The following is a 17,050-nucleotide window of genomic DNA, read 5'->3' as shown; positions in this document are numbered from 1 at the left end:
ATAGCTAAATTCTCTGCAGACTCTCTGCAATGAGCATGCTCCAGCCCAGACAGCAGGGTTAAGCAGGGCTCTCCTTGCAACTGCTGCTCCCAGCTGCCAAAACCTACCAGGGCAATCCTTACAGGAAGTGAGAGCTCTGAGATTCTCTCCTGTGTTTTCAGGGCTGCCGCTGACGGTGCCTTGGCAGAGGAGTGAAAAAAATGCAGAAAGGACAACATCTAGATCAAAGGGGGGAAGTAGGATGCAGACTAAGAGCTGGAGATTCTGGTGAAGGAGCCTGGAAGTGGCATGGGGAGCACAGGACAGGGTGGAGAGTGGGACTGTGGCAACTGGGCAGCCACACGAAGGAAGAACTGGTCTGGAAATATTTTGTTTTATAATGTGAAACTAGACATGCATTTTAAAATCTACCGCCTGGTGCGCCTGCACACATGGACCTGGCAAGACTCATCGAAATACCCTGTGAAAGACAATGGCGGGATTCCACCAGCGTGAATCAGAAGTCACTTTTGGTTACAGTCTTGAGAATATCCAGTCTCGCCAAAAAATAAGTTTGTTAACGAGTAGAGGAAAAACAATGCCTGCAAGCATCTATAAATTAGTCATGTCAGAAGTGACAGGGAAATGTTACTCATGAGTGACAGGATGATATAATACTCCCCTCCCCTTCCCCTGAGACACTAACTGGAGCCTTACAAATTAACATTGTTTCAATAATCCATGTTCAAGTTTTATACTTTAAATTTGATTGTATTAAACATATGCTGCATGGTTATCAAATTAATGGAATTTCTATTTTTAGATCAAGGACTCAACATGAGCAGGGGGGACAAATATTATCAAAGGTGACCTCATTGATTCCCTATGTCCTCGCCATGTGAAGGCTAATTCAGTATTTCCCTGCATGCTCCCCCTCCTTTCTAATTCTCATTTTAGCTCCCTGCAGCTAGAGGGGCTGGCCGTGAGAGTTGGAGGATAGGCAGCCATGCACCCAGCATGCCAGCACTTACTTAAGCATAATAAATGTTACTCAATTACCTAGGCAAATTCCTTGTGTAAGCCTGTTCTTACCTTCCTTTCTATTCTTCCCCCACTCCCCTCACTGCATCCCCACTCCCAGCCCTGCACACACAGGACTCCTTTCATTTTGCTACTGTCACTCATCTTCGCCTCCCCTTGGTCTCTTCCTTCCATTCTAGGGATCCCCCTTTGACACTGTGCCTCTATTATCGGGCGCGTCTACACTGATGCTGGGCTTATGAATTCCAGTGTTAGTAGACGCAGCTATGCAGGCATGCTAACAATAGAATTGTAACCACAGCAGCAGGAGTGAGGGAATGGGCCAGCTGCCACCAGTAACCCCCTTCAAAGACATAGGCCTCTGGTGGTTAAACCCCTCCCACTCCTTATGCTGCCATGACTCCACTTCTATTTTTAGCGCACTTTCTCAATCAGAGCTAGCCCTGGAAATTACATCTCCCGGATCCCGTGTACACAGACCCTTTAGAATGTAAGCTTGCTGGGGCAAGGACTGTGTTTGTGTTCTGTGGTTGGAAAGCCCCTAACATACGGGGACGCCCGGTCCAAGACTGGGTTCACTGGTGCTACTTTAAGACAAATAATAATGAAATTGCCTCACTCTCCAAGAGTGCCTAGTGACCTTACTCTCATCCTATGGAGCCCTGATCAACTTTGTTTGCCTACCACTCTGCCATTAACCTCCACCCAGGAGCTTACCATGTCCATGCCAGCCCATGGTCAGGCTAGACTATTAAAATGAAAACTCCAAGAAACTAGTGTTAGATGGCAACTCAAATTATACCAAATCTCCAGCATAAGAAACAAAAAAATACATTTTCCTCTCGTTCCTTTATTTTGTCATCTCATTAATTGCCTCCCATCACCAGGTGGTTGCTGTCTTTATTCACTGTACATTAGATGGTAAGATCCTTGGGCCAGAGACATTGTCTTATTTTACACTGTAAAAGCTATTCACACCGACGGTGCTCGCTCTGATAAATAAATGGAAGAGTTTTGTTATCAAACCTTTGACTAGCACATAGTTCCATATAGCTCTACATGTTTGCTTCTGTGGATATGACTCAGCCCACTCTAACCTGGTGTGGGATCTATTTCCATTGCAAACAGATTCTCGGCTAGTGCAAATCTATTTCTCTCAGCTGAACACAGTGGCTTTTGGCTGATCACCAACCAATAGTTGGATCATTAAGTTTAGGGGCTACTCCATTATACTGGGGCGATGTCAGAATAAGGCTCATTTTGTATGTAAAATGAGAGAGTGCAGAGACTTCATGCAAGGGGCGCTGATGCTAGTTAATATTTGAAGCCTGTGCACATTGGTAGCCAGCTCCTAGAGTGTATCCGCACCAGAGCGTGAGCAGGGTGGTCACCCGGGGATGCCACTTTCAAGGAGCCACCAAAAAGCTGGTCCAGCATGTTGGGCTGGGCTGTGTCTCGGCAGCCAGCTTTCCCCTGCACTGGACACTCCCGAGCAGACACTCCACTCCTGGGCTGGGCACCACTGCACTGCCCATGCTCCCAGGAGACCCCTGCCACACTGCCTGTGCTCCTGGGTGGGCGCACGCTCCAGGCCAGCTCCCACCGCGCTGCCCAGGCTCCTGGGCCGGTCCCCAGCACCCTGCCAGCACTCCACTCCTTGGCCGGCCCCTGCCATGGTGCGCACGCTCCAGGATTGGGCCAGCTCCTGGGTGTGCAGGTGGGGCAGAGTACTGGCCTTGGGTTTATTGTGCAGGCTGCCATTTTCAAGGGGCCACTACAATTTGCGGGGGGCTGCCAATTGGCTAGGACCGGCCCTGATCTGAACAAACAGGGCGACGTCGCTGAGCAAGCCCCGCAGTGGCAGGGTGTGGCCCTGCATTTTCCACACTCTCAACTTCCTCTTGGTTCTTTCCCTTGTTGCTCAAAGGCCATTGTACTTAAATTAAGAGCATGTCTTCATTAACCACTTGGTTGACATGCAGTGATTGATCCAGTGGGGTGGGGAGTATCAATTGATTGCACCTACTATAGACACAATTAATCAAACGCTGAGCACTCTCCTGTCAACTCTGGTACTCCACCAAAATGAGAAGACTAGGCAGGTGCAAAGGGAGAGCATCAGCTGTCAACGTACGGCTGGGAAGATAGCACAGTGAGCAGACTTAAGTAGGTTGACTTCAGCTACATTATTCACATAGCTGGTGTTGAGTAACTGAGGTCTATGGTCCACAGTAGTAGAGACAAGAGAGCCTCCTTTGTCAGATCTTAGTAGTTTCTTTTTAGAATACAAAGGCTTTGCCCCTCTGGTCCCCATTCTCCTTGGCACAGGAGACTGACCACCCTCCCAGGAGTGTGCTGTTGGCAGTCCCTTTTACAGACTGTTGGCCTTCTTCCCTTCTTTTCAAGAGGCTTCTTTTATCTTCAACCCTGGACTGATTTAGCCACAAGATGTTCCTCTCATGTAGCCGCTCTAATTTCTCCAAGGAAGAAGAGAAGGAGTGGAGGGGAGCTGAATGGGTCACAAGTGGGATTAGACCCTGTTACCCCTTACGGAGGGCAGTAATCCTGTGACTCATGCTACAGCAAAGTCTATACAATAACACTGCCCCCAAAATTAATATCTACGTATGTTTGCCTACCTCTGTTGTTACGGTCATTTTTAATGCTTGAACGCCAGGGTGGGAATTCATACAATTATCATGAGGATGCAGTAGGATGAGTGAGTTTTGTGGAACAGGCAGGTTATTTCAGATGTTAGGGAGTGTCACAGAGTCAAGACTGGGGGAAGGGCTCACGAAGAGGAGTGGGACAATGCATATATGCATTGAATGTCAACTGAATCTCAGTTCATCCTGAGAGATTGTGACACAGCTAGAAAAGTCCTACTTTAAGTGCACAAGTACAGCTGAAAGTAGAAATGCTAAGGGAAAGCTGTTGAGAAAGTTGAGCTTGGAGCTCTGACCCATAAGTAACATTATACCTCCTCATCCTCCCACTCTAGATAAAGCAATTAAATTTGAAGTATACTGGAGGTAGACCTCGTTTGTTAAGTCAACCTGAGATAGATCTGGTTCCTCTCGCTTTGTATACGCGAGAACTATTGATTTCAGACTAGGTAACAACAGCAAACAGGTACAACACCATTGTAACAAACCAGTTGCAGAGAACTCAGCATGATTAACAAAGTCTGGTGCATGATTATATAGAAGTGTCAAGTTTATTTTTTTTAATCGGAATTACCAAGAAGGAAATAGCAATGGTAGAAAGGGAGTGAAGAACAGAATCATACTGCGGTGACATCACCAGTGTCTCTAATATTTACCGATATACACTGAGCTTGTCTGAGACTGATACTTTGTACCTATACTGTCTTTCCTTTGCAGATCTCAAAGCACTTTCCAAACCTTGGAGGAGGGAGGTGGAGGAAGTAGCTACACCAGTTATATACCAGTAAGTGTGGTATATTAAAGAATGGGTTGGGCTGACAAGCTGTCTCATTAGGAATGGAGGGATGGGTTGCCTTGTCCAAAACCAGATGGAAAGAAGGGCCTTTCGAAGTCTGCGGGGAGCGGGGGGGTCCTTTCAATAAGCCCCTATCTACATGAGCAGCATGCCTTTCAAAAGAGGCGCTTTTGAAATGCACGCAGCCATCATTATGCTAATGAGCCACTGCATATTCACGGCAGCACCTCATTAGCATCTGCCGAAGTGGCTCGTTACCATCCCCCTTTCGAAAGGTAAGGGCTAATGTAGCCATGGCCCTAATGTCCAAAACAGATATGTGTTCTTCTTATAAACGGGCAGTTAGAGTAACCTTTCTGTTTTAGAACTGGACTCTAGGTCAAACAATTTATTTTCTACACAGTGACAGAAAAAATACTTTAAAATTCATCAAGATGGAAACTTTAAAAATATAAATTTTCAAATTTTATGTATGGTTTGTATACCACTTAAAGTATTTTCACATGGCCTATATATTCCAGTGAATACTCTTATTTAATGGTTTAATCCCAAGATCCCACATTGTTTTCCTCTCACTTCTCACTCCTGGGAGTAGAGAAATGTTTGAATGACTTGTAGAAACTGTAATTTGGGCACAGAAGATTCTATCCCACACATAATGAGGAAGGCATTACCTGAAGATGCACACAAATTGCTTCTGATAGATTACTCTAGGAAAACTTCTCACCTAGTTTGTCCTCTTAGCCATGATGTAAATCCATTCCCTAAATTAAACCTGAGATAACCTTTTTAGAGACGTAGTAGTCTTATAGAGTATTAACAAGTTAATTATTAAAATTCATCCATCCACTTTGTTGACCCCTCCTAAACATCTCCTTATGCAGCTGTTGCAGTTCTGTAGATAAGACAATATCCCATTTAGTTATTGTAAGACCATCTTCAGACAAGCAATTGCTGCAAAAATTCACTAATGATGTAGCAATGCACAGTATACAAACCGAATAGTCCAAAATGGTTTTCAAACGAAATTGAGTTTTGACATTTTTTCATCTGAAAACTTAAGTACATCTCCATAAAACAGAATTCAGATTCCATAAATTGTTTTTCAAACCTATTGTGTTGTACTGTGTTAGCAGTTGCTTCCCTCAATAAAAATAAGATGGCTCTAAAATAATTTTGAACTCTGAGGACCAAGTTTTCCCACTTGAAAAACACCCCCAAATTTGAATGAATTCAAAGGTTGCTGCATCTTCGTTCTGGAAAGTGAAATTTGGACTAAGAAAGGGTTTCGATGAACCATTAAACGCAGAGGGATTGTGATGTTTGGGCATTGAATGGTACAGATTGAGCAACCGTCATCTGGCACCCTCAGGACCTGTCCATTGCCGGATGAGAGAATATGCCGGATGATGAGAGGTCAATATTTCCCAGCATATTATCAATGCTTTCACTGCTTACTGGGCCCTTAGAAGACATTTAAGGGTAAATTACAGCCAAATAACAGCACAGAACACTGAGTGCCAGGACGGGTGGCTGGACACAATCTTCATGGGATCACAGGAAGCTTCGCCACACCCACGATACATGGACATCCAGCTAACTAAAATCATCATGGCCCCAGAACACCCAGCCTCTGAGAATATAAACTGACAGGGGTACTTCTACATAGTATTGCAGGCGTTGGCGGATCACAAAAGGTCGTTTCACCAAAATCAATGTGACATGGTCAGGGAGGGTTCACAACATGCACATCTTCAGAAATTCTGGACTGTACAGAAGGTTCATGGATGGGACGTTTTTCCCAGACTGGAAAATCCAGATTGGCTACGTGGAGCTGCCTATTGTAACATTGGGCCAACCTGCTTACCCTCTGTTTCCTTGCCTTATGAATCCCTACACAGGAGCACTGAACCACAGCAACGAAAACTTCAGCCAGAGACCCAGCAGGTGCAGAATGGTGGTGGAATGCACCTTTGGCCATTTAAAAGCAAGGTTCAGAGCTTGTTGACCCGTTTGGACCTTTGTGAAACTACTTCCTCAACTGTGATTACACTGTGCATTATTTTGCACAACATTTGTGAAGGCAGGTGGGACAATTTCCCATCCATCTAGAGTTCCAAACCTGAGGCCATCAGCAGGGCTTACTCGTAGAGCCATTCACCAATAACCAAGCACAGACAGCAGCAGTGAGGGACGCTTTCAAAGGTAGGTCCATGAATGCTCTGTCGTGCACATGATAGCGATGTATTTCTCTGTTGCAATACCAACAAAGCCCCAGTCCCCAAACTGCTTTGTGTTCCCAACCAACTGTGAACCAATCAATCAGACCTCGTCTTACTGAATGAATGCTTTTTACTTGGTAGGAGGGGGCTAAGTTGCCGGAAATAGAGTGAATGTCAAGGGAGGATTACTTCCCTAAAAAAGGGCAATGGTGCTTTCAACCATCTACCCCCACTCTCCTCTGCCCAATTCTCTCTGCCACCAGTACCTGCAGATCTTGGCTTAGTGGTGGGCACCTGTGCTTTCAGCCCACCACCCTCCACCCAGTTCCATGCAGCGTTTTGGGTACCCTACCACTCACACATGCCAAAAAATCACACAAAGCTCAAAAGGGTGGTGGAAGAGCCCTTTGCAGTGGCCCTTGGGATAGAGCTGCAGGCTGTCCTTGCTCTCCAGTGCTCGTCAGGGACCGCAACACTGGCAAAAGGGTGACCTGTCTTCAGATGACTCCGGGGAGCAGCCAAAGGAGCCCACAGTGCTGTGCTGGAGTCCCTCTACAGCTGCATCATGGAGCGCAGGACCTCTGTTTGGTCGTTCACAGGCATTACGAGGTTTGCCGCTTGCGCTTGCATTTTGTCCTGCCACTCAGCTGTTGTATGAAGCCCCTGTGCTGTACTTTGCTGCCCCTGAGCTGTGTCCCTGGTCATCTTACTGGTTTCTGCCTCAGCCTGCTCCATGTGCTGCAGGATGAGATCCTGCTTGTACCTTTTTTGCTTCCTCCCCTTGTCTCCCATGCTAGGGCTGGCAGCTGTAAAGTAAGTGAAGGTCAAAATTAAGATACAACTGAGACAAAGCACTTTTCCATGGAATGAATGGGTTTCTGTCTCTTTTATCAAGGAAAGTTTCTTTTTGCAAGGCTGCTTAAGGCTTATTAAGGATAGCATTCAAAGCATGCTTTGCACAAGCCATCATTCACTATCTTTCATCCAGAACATTTCATTGTGAACATGGTAAGCTATCAGAGAGGTAGCCGTGTTAGTCTGTAGCTTCGAGAACAACAAGACACCTTGTAGCACCTTATAGACTAACAGATATTTTGGAGCATAAGCTTTCGTGGGCAAAGACCCATTTCATCAGATGCATGAGTTGGGGGTTGTTTCAGAGGGGTATTTAAAGAGTGGGGTCCCAGTAAGAGGGAGGGCCAGAGCTGACAAGGTCTATTCAGCAAGGTAGAAATGGCCCAGTATCAACAGTACTTATCAAAAGAGGAAAAAACAAGTCAGATCAGATAGAGGGATGTGAGCCTTTGTCAGAGTCTAAAGGGGAGCTATTAGCACCCAAGGCAGGGAAGCTGTTTTTGTAAGCTGCGAACCACTCCCAGTCTCTGTTTAATCCTGGTTAATGGAGTCAAATTTGCAAATAAATTGCAGGTCAGAGATTTCTCTCTCCACTTGATTTTTGAAATTTCTTTGTTTCAGGACTGTCACCCTTAAATCTGCCACTGAGTGTCCAAGGAGATTGAAGTGTTCACCCACAGGCTTCTGTACAGAAAGCTTATGCTCCAAAATATCTGCTAGTCTATAAAGTGCCACAAGACTTCTTATTGCTATAGTAAGCTATTGTTCACTATTCCAGGGAAGGGCTGCAAAGCAGGGGAAGCCATCCGGTGTCCTGGGGCTGGAGAAAATATGTTTTTGGCCATTCTTAGAGCAATCCTCCGCAATGAGCAAGGCCTGCAGAGCCTGGCAGCTGCATGACAAGAAGGGATAGCGGGGAAAAGTTCAATTCCAGCTGCATGGACAGCTGGGCTGGGGGGAATCCCTGTAAAGTAGAAAGAAATGCTGGGGGAGGGGGGAGAGGGGGTTTCATTCCATGTCCCAGGTTGGAGGGAAAAAGTTTCTTGCCACGCTCTGGAGCAGCACTCATCAGAGAAAAAAAGCCATTTAAAGGAGGGCAAACCCACCTGTGCTGCACATGCCAGTTTGCAGTAGCAGGGTCCACAAAACCCAGCAGCCATGTGGCAAGGGGGAAGGGTTTGATTCCAGCCACATGGACTCCTGGGCGAGGACGGATCCCTGTAAAGTGAAAAGAAATGCTGGAGGAAAGAGATGTGAAGGGAGAAGGCCCAGAGAGCCTGCAACCCAAGTGAAGTGGGAAGAATGGAGTGCCCACCAGCATGGCCAGGTGTGCTACCATGGAAACCACAAGAAGTCAGGCCTTCCCAAAAACCTCATGCAAAAAATACAAGAGTGCCTGGATGAGGCCTTCGAGGAAGTATCCAAAAAGGAGAAGTGCTCCATCCCCAGAAATAGGAACACGCTGTTCTGAGGGGCACAGATCCATGGAAAACCTATAGCCATACCCCTACCTATTTCTATACCCACCCGCAACCCGCTTGCAGCACTCAGAAAAAATAATCACCAGAATAGCTTGGTCATGGGGGCTCAGGGACTGGCATAGAGGAAACCAGCATAGAGGCAACCTGCATAAGGGGGACTGGTTCCAGATCTAGGTCAAGGAACTCCAGGCTGTCAGGAATAACTTCCTCAGGCCCCTGCTCATTGCTCCCTTCCACCTGTCCATTGGCCTCTTCCTCCTGGGCCCCCAGCTCATCTTGGATCAACCTGACTCCAGACCAAGGCCTCCACAAGTGTCATAAGTAAGACCAGGATCCCTGGTGGGGACGCGCCACATAAGCATGTGCACCTGTTCATAATAGCATCTGGTCTGTGGAGCTGCCTCTGACCACTTATTGGCTTCCGAGACTTTTTGATAGACCTGCTGGACTTCTTTCACCTTCACCCACCATCGCTTAGAGTCCTGGGAGTGACCTCTAGCAGTCATCTCATGTGACACGTGATCATAGATTTCCGCATTTCTCTTGGCTGCCCAATGTCTCCTCACCACTGATTCCTCTCCCCAAACTGCAAGAAGATTGACAATCTCCAGGTGGGACCACGCTGGGGCTCTCTTGAGAGCCTGAGAAGTACTAGGCAGATCACTACCCTGAGTGCTCATGATTGCAGGAGATGACGACCGATGCAATGGCTACTGATGCCATGCGATGCAATGGCAATGGGAAAAAGAATTTTTTTCATCATGGATGCCCTTTATATTTGCAAAACAAAAAGCAGTCAAGTAGCACTTTAAAGACTAGCAAAATAATTTATTAGGTGATAAGCTTTCATGGGACAGACCCACTTCTTCAGACCATAGCCATACCAGAACAGACTCAATATTTAAGGTACAGAGAACCAAAACCAGTAATCAAGGAGGACAAATCAGAAAAAAATGATCAAGGTGAGCAAATCAGAGAGTGGAGGGGTGGGGGAGGAAGGTCAAGAAGTAGATTAAGCCAAGTATGCAGATGAGCCCCTATAGTGATTCAGAAAATTCCCATCCCGGTTCAAACTACGTGTTAATGTGCCGAATTTGAATATAAAAGACAGCTCGGCTGTTACCCTTTGAATAGCGGTGTGAAATATTTTTTTCAGTAGCATGCATACTCTTAAGTCATTAACAGAATGGCCCACTCCATTAAAATGTTGACTAACTGGTTTGTGGATCTGGAGTGTTTTGATGTCTGTTTTGTGCCCATTAGCTCTTTGTCTAAGGGAGTTAGAAGTCTGTCCAATATACAAAGCATCTGGGCATTGTTGGCACATGATGGCATATATGATGTTAGTTGAGGAGTATGAGAAAGTGCCCATGATTCTGTGAATAACCTGGTTAGGACCAGTGATGGTATTTCCAGAGAAGATATGTGGACAAAGCTGGCAGTGGGCTTTGTTGCAAGGAAAGGTTCCAGGACTGATATTCCTGGGGTATAGACAGTGGCTGTTTGTGAGGATCCTCATAAGGTTGGGAGGTTGTCTGTAGGAGAGAACAGGTCTGTCACCTAGGGCCTTCCAGAGTGTGGCATCCTGATTAAGGATAGGTTGTAGGTCTTTGATAATTCATTGCAGTGGTTTGAGTTGGGGGCTGTAGGTGATGACCCGTGGTGTTCTGTTCTTGGCTTTTTTGGGCCGATCTTGGAGTAGCTGGTCTCTGGGTATTCATCTGGCCCTGTTGATTTGTTTTTTTATTTCTCCTGGTGGGTAATTCAGGTTTATGAATATTTGGTAAAGTTCTTGTAGTTTTTGGTCTCTGTCAGTTGGATCAGAGCAAATGCGACTGTCACCTAACGGCTTGACTGTAAACAATGGATCTAGTTATGTGTCCAGGATGGAAGCTAGAATGGTGTAGGTAAGTATAGCAATCAGTAGTTTTTCGGTGCAGTGTGGTACTGATCAGGCCATCCTTGATTTGTACTGTAGTGTCCAGGAAATGTATCTCTTGCGTGGAGTAATCAAGGCATAAGTTGATGGTGGGGTGCAGATTGTTAAAGTCTCTGTGGAATTGTTCTAGAGTCTCTGTACCATGGGTCCAAATCATAAAGATGTCATCAATGTATCTTAAGTAGAGGAGGGATAATAGGGGACGAGAGCTGAGGAATCGTTGTTCCATGTCAGCCATAAATATATTAGCATATTGTGGGGCCATGCGGGTGCCCATAGCAGTTACACTAATTTGGAGGTATATTTATATTTATATTTGCATGCTTGGTTGCTGATGAATTCAAATTCAGATTTAATCAAACCTTCGCGGGCTTCCTGTGACCTTCTTCCTGCACACCTGGATAGAGAGCAGCGGGCCAGATTTGGTGGGTAACCATATAGCTTTGTGGGACACATATGGGACAATTCTGGAGGCTAATAAATTCCATCTAAAGATGTGTTTTGTCCACACTGGCCTTTATTAGAGTTTTTAAATTCAAACTTGAGGCTACACCCACCCAGTTCCGACAATATTATGATATCAACCTTATATCGATATTTGTGCTCCTAAATCGAGCTAGTGGTATTTACAGTGAAGACAGTCACTTGGGACAATCAAGCAAACTGTCTTAAATTCAAATGTATCTCATAGTGTAAATGCAGTCAAGGTGTAAAGCAGTGGAGAACCAGGGCTTTGTTTTTATTTTTTTATGGAAGCAATGTCAAGAGAAATTTTAATTTTAAATGTATACCAACATAGGACCTAGTTCTCATTTACATTACCAGATCAGGATAAAGGGTTGACAGAGCAGTACAAAAATGTCTAGGTATGTCCACGCTTTTGGGCTGATCAATGTACTGGCGGTTGATCTTTCAGGGTTTGATTTAGCATGCCTAGTGATGATGTTCTAAATCGTACTATCCGGGCACCACCCTTGATCCTGGCACTCCTGGCAGTCATGAGGAGTAACGGAAATTGATGGGAGCATTTCTCCCATTGACCTCCCGCTGTGTGGATAGTGGCAAATATCAATTTTAAATAAGTTAACTCCAGCTATGCAATTCGTGTAGCTTGATTTGCATATCTAAAATCGATTTTTATGTTCTAGTGCAGACCTGGCCTAAGTGCAAAAGAAATCAAGCCAGAGTTACGGGTGCAAGCAGTCCCTGTTCTTATAGCCAAAGAGAACCAAATTCCAGCTCATAAAAAGTAATAACTACATAACTCATTGCCTTTGTACATGACACTTTATAAAAAGGCTAATGAAATGTTTCTGCTCACCTACACACAGGCTTAGGAGTCTGGAAAGGTAATTAATTTTATGCAGCCGCTTGGCATGATTTGATGGTTTCATTCATTTGGTGTGGTGAAGTGGTAGCTACATTGTGACACTTGAAATATGGTTATCTGTTTCACCAATGCACCACAAGTGCTTCCAGGCTCTCACGAGTAGTGCTCAGCCAAATAAATTAATGTTCTGAAAAAGCTACAAATCATGACAGTACGTAGCACCATTGTAAAGAGAAAATACATTGCCTAGGAGCGCATCACATTACTGTGTGCCTAGGGGAGAAATACTGGAAAAGGTCACTGACAATTTATTTTGGACCCACTTTAACCTTTTGTATAAACGACATGATCTGGTGAGTTCATTTGCACTGGTCTGAACGGCACAGTTAATATGCTTGGGGTGATAATCATTTCAATTAACAAACGGTAACAATTTTGATTGAAAAACGTAATCAGACTCATAGTTGTCTCCTTAACAGTCAAAGTGCCAAGTCTCTATTTCAAAGTAAAATTAATTTAGTAAAGTCAGGATTGACACCTTTCCTTAGTTTTGTGCTTGACCCCTGTCTGTCCTACAAAGCCTCATCTCTCTCTGCACAACATTCAGAACAGAGTTGTTTCATTTGGCAGGCTGGTCTTCCATCTTCCCTTTTTCAGTCATCTAGTTTCTTTCCTAATGGAATATTCCTGTGGAATTAAAAACTATAGCTGTGCTTTAAGGGATTTGGGGATGGAGCCCAGACAGTCTACTAATTATAGAGCTGCGAATTGCAATTGTAATAGCTAAAGCTATGCTGAGAATTTAATTTACTTTTTCATACACAAAGTGCTTTACTTTGCAGGGTATTGCACCAAACTCACCACAGGTGTGTATAGGGTAAAGACTGAATTTTCGGGAATGTTAGAGGTAAGTCCGTTCCATGAATTAACTATTAGAAGCAGTTAAAAATAAGCCCATTTGAAAGTTTTGCAGTCTGGCCTTCTCTTGGCTCTGTCAGCTAATAAGTGACAGGATTATAATGTTTCCAACTTTAGATCCATGAAGCTGAAGTCTAAGGCTAGGTCTACATGTGCCCCTTCCTTTCGAAAGGGGCATGTTAATGAGCAGGTTCGAAATATGCTAATTAGGCACTGCAATGAATATGCAGCACATCATTAGCATAATGGAAGCTGCGGCAATTCGAAAGTGCAGCTTTTTGAATCGCGCGCTGCCCAGGGAGACAGGACCTTCCAAAAGAACCCCCCCCCGAGTTTTTGAAAGCCCTTCTGCCTATCTGGTAATCGGAAGAAGGGCTTTCGGAAACTAGGGGGGTCGTTTTGGAAGGTCCCATCTCCACGGGCGGTGCACGATTCAAAAAGCTGCACTTTCAAATCGCCGCAGACGCCATTATGCTAATGATGCACTGCATATTCATTGCAGCACCTCATTAGCATATTTTGAACCTGCTTATTAACATGCCCCTTTCAAAAGGAAGGGACACATGTAAACCCAGCTTAAATAACAGGCATAGGCTAGTATTTTAATTGACAATAAAGGCCTACATTTTCAAAGTTAGTTAAATCCATACTGGTTTGAGCATTGGCCTGCTAAACCCACAGTTGTGAGCTCTATCCTTGAGGAGACCATTTGGAGATTGCAGCAAAGAGATGTCAGGGATGGTGCTTGGTCCTGCTAAGAGGGCAGGGGACTGGACTAGATGACCTCCTGAGTTCCCTTCCAGTTCTTGGAGATGTGTATCTCTAATCATTATTATTTATTTAAGTGCTTACATACAGGCAGCCTGATTTCCAGAGGTGGGGAGTACCTGCACCTCCCACTAACTTAACTGGGGGTTGTTGGGTGTAGAGCACTGCCAAACACCAGGTCACTTTGATCTAGGTGCCTAAACGTGGGTATAGGGTTTTAACTTTAGGAACCTACATTTGAGCACTTCATCCAATGTTTTTAGCAATATGCATCAAAAGGCTTTTTATGCCAAGGGAAGGTAAAGGACTTCTTCAGAAAGAGCAGGCTCCAAGCTTTACAATACAAGCCTACATATGCTCACACCCCACACACCTCATTACTCAATCGTATGCACAGCCTTAAGTCTGACCTTGCGATGATCACAGAGCTAGTTACGTTTGACTTTGAGAAATGTCTGTTTTGAAGTACAGATAGGACACATAAGAGAACTAAAAAGTGTTTTCAAGAAAGAACAAGAGTTCCTATTGTTTAGAGAAGTAACAGAGAGGAAGCCGTGCTAGTCTATACACTATCAAAACAAAAAGCAGTCAAGTAACACTTTAAAGACTAGCAAAATAGTTTGAGAGAAGTGGGTCTGTCCCACGAAAGCTCACCTAATAAACTATTTTGCTAGTCTTTAAAGTGCTACTTGACTGCTTTTTATTTTGTAGAGAATGCCTGTGAAGTTGAGTAAACTACAGAATGACCAGTGTTTTTCTCTCCAGGAAAAAAAGTGCCAGACCTCCAGACTGCTGATTCCTCATAGGGCATTCAATTTTAATGCCCTGGTTCCCGGGCAGTTGTGAGGCAGTGGAGGCTACTGCACTGGTCCCTGCCCCTGAACACCTGTGCTGCTGCACGACTGGCAGGGGATCCCACCTGGGGTGGTGAGGGCTCCTGCCCTCGTCCCCCTGCTGCTCCAGGTAGCGGGGGCTCCTATCCCAGTCCCCATGCTGCTGCGGAACCAGCAGGGAAAATTTTTATCGTGTTCTAATGGAATAAAGGTTCCGGAACTCTATTCCAGTGTGTTCCACCAGAAAAAAAGCCCTGAGAATGAGGGGCTGAAGGTATTTTGAATAGGAGAAGATTGGCTGCTGCTAACAGCAAACTGTAAGCACCTTACAGGCATCAATAAGGCTCCTCCAAATCATTCTCTTGCTGTTAAAAGAGATTTAAAATGAGCCACACAACTGTGTGAAAGGGCCTTAGTGTAAATGAAAATCAGAATTCACAGAAAAAGATTACGTCAGCATCAAAGTTGTGTGATATTTTTTTGAGTCACTGGATTGTGGCTCACATCCCTGATCCTGCACCTGACTTCAAGGAGCACAGGATCAAGGCCAAAGCTTGTGTGAAGTTACAGAACTGTATATGGAAGGAGAGTATGTTGCAGGGACATGCTGAATGGGATTGTGCAGATGGTACGCATGGCTGTGAAGATATTTTGGTGGTTTGGATCCTGTTTTCTTAAATAGTAGTTTCCAAAATGTGTAGATTGCACTTGAGCTATATTAACTGCAGGGTAACTGTTTTCTTATGTGGCATAGAAAACTGCATCCCAGTTACAGAACTTTGCTAATCTTTACAGTGCTACAGGACTGCTTGCTATTTGTGAAGCTACACATGAACATGGCTACCCCCCTGAGGATATACTCTTTCATTGTGTGGAATACATACACTGCAAGTGACACTGGGGGAACATCTATACTTACCCAGAATTTGATGTGCTGCGATGGATCTTTCGGAGTTCAGTTTTGCTGCATATGTGAAGACGTGGCAAAATCAATCTCTCTGGGCTCCGCTGTCAACCCTAGTACTCTGCGCCATCGCGTGGAGTGAGGGACATCAGCGAGAGCCTGAAGAACCCCGGTCTATATGAAGGCAGAAAATTGATTCTGATACCTTGACTCTAGCTATGCTAATGTGTATCTGGGATCAACTTTGTTCCCTAGTGTAGACCAGGCCTAATGCATGAAGCAACTTGCAATTATTTCCTATGTGTCTTAACACTAAGTATGTTCTTATAGGACAATACCTGTTTTCAGCAAGGTAATGTAACAGGCAACAAATAAGCGCACAGCAGCCTGAAGGGCCATGCAGCAGGGTCTTGGAGAGGAGAGGTAGAGGGTAGGCAGGGTTGGAGAGGACAGCAAGCTGGGAGCGCATGGCAACTGTGGGCTTCTTCCCCTCCCACGGAGCTCTGTGTTGCCTGACAGCATGAGGAAAAGATGCCATTTTCCCAGTGAACTGGTCTAGTCTCCAGCTATGAGGTTTTCAGTAGGCCGGCCGATGCGGGAGATGAAAGCGACAACTGCCCTGGGCCCTTTAATCATTGGTGGAACTCCCCATGGCGCGCTCTGGGCAACGCAGACGGCTGCCTGCGTGAAGCTAGCCCCACTTCCATCCAAGGTCACTCCCCTCCTGGGGACATAGAGCTGACCTCCTTGCCTTGCCTGGGGCCCAGCAAGTCTGTCTGGCAGTTTTTAGTTGCTGCCTGAGCAAGAGCTGGCATCTGGCCTGCCAGCATCACAGTCACAATCCCTACCCACTTTTGGATGCCCTGCTGTGCTTCTTCTCTGCATCTTGATCAACTGTTAAGCGCAATAATTCTTGGCCCAATGAAGCACAACTATTGCTTTTTTTGCACTTAGCGCCCCCCTTTCAGATTACTCTTTTTGTGGAAATATTCAGAGGTCATCAATACATTGCTGAAGAAAGATAAGCCTGAAAACCATTCTAGATGAAAATTGCAAAGATCATTCATAGGAAGCAAATAGCCTCATGCGTGAGACATGGGAGGAGCAGACACTGCATGAACTCAGGACTTTCAAGCAATTTGAAATACTTGATGGATCTTTTCCCCAAACTCTCTGATTAATAGAATGCACAAGCTATTTAATCTCTAGGCATTATGCTTGAGGAAGCTTTGATTTGAAAAATGAGACAAGTGCTGTCATTGATAGGAAATTAGGTGATAAAAGAGACCATATTTTAATGGCTCTTAAATATTCATAA

Source organism: Carettochelys insculpta, chromosome 2 (assembly GCF_033958435.1).
Source record: "Carettochelys insculpta isolate YL-2023 chromosome 2, ASM3395843v1, whole genome shotgun sequence".
NCBI classification, from domain to species: Eukaryota; Metazoa; Chordata; order Testudines; family Carettochelyidae; genus Carettochelys; species Carettochelys insculpta.
This window is presented reverse-complemented; position numbering follows the sequence as displayed.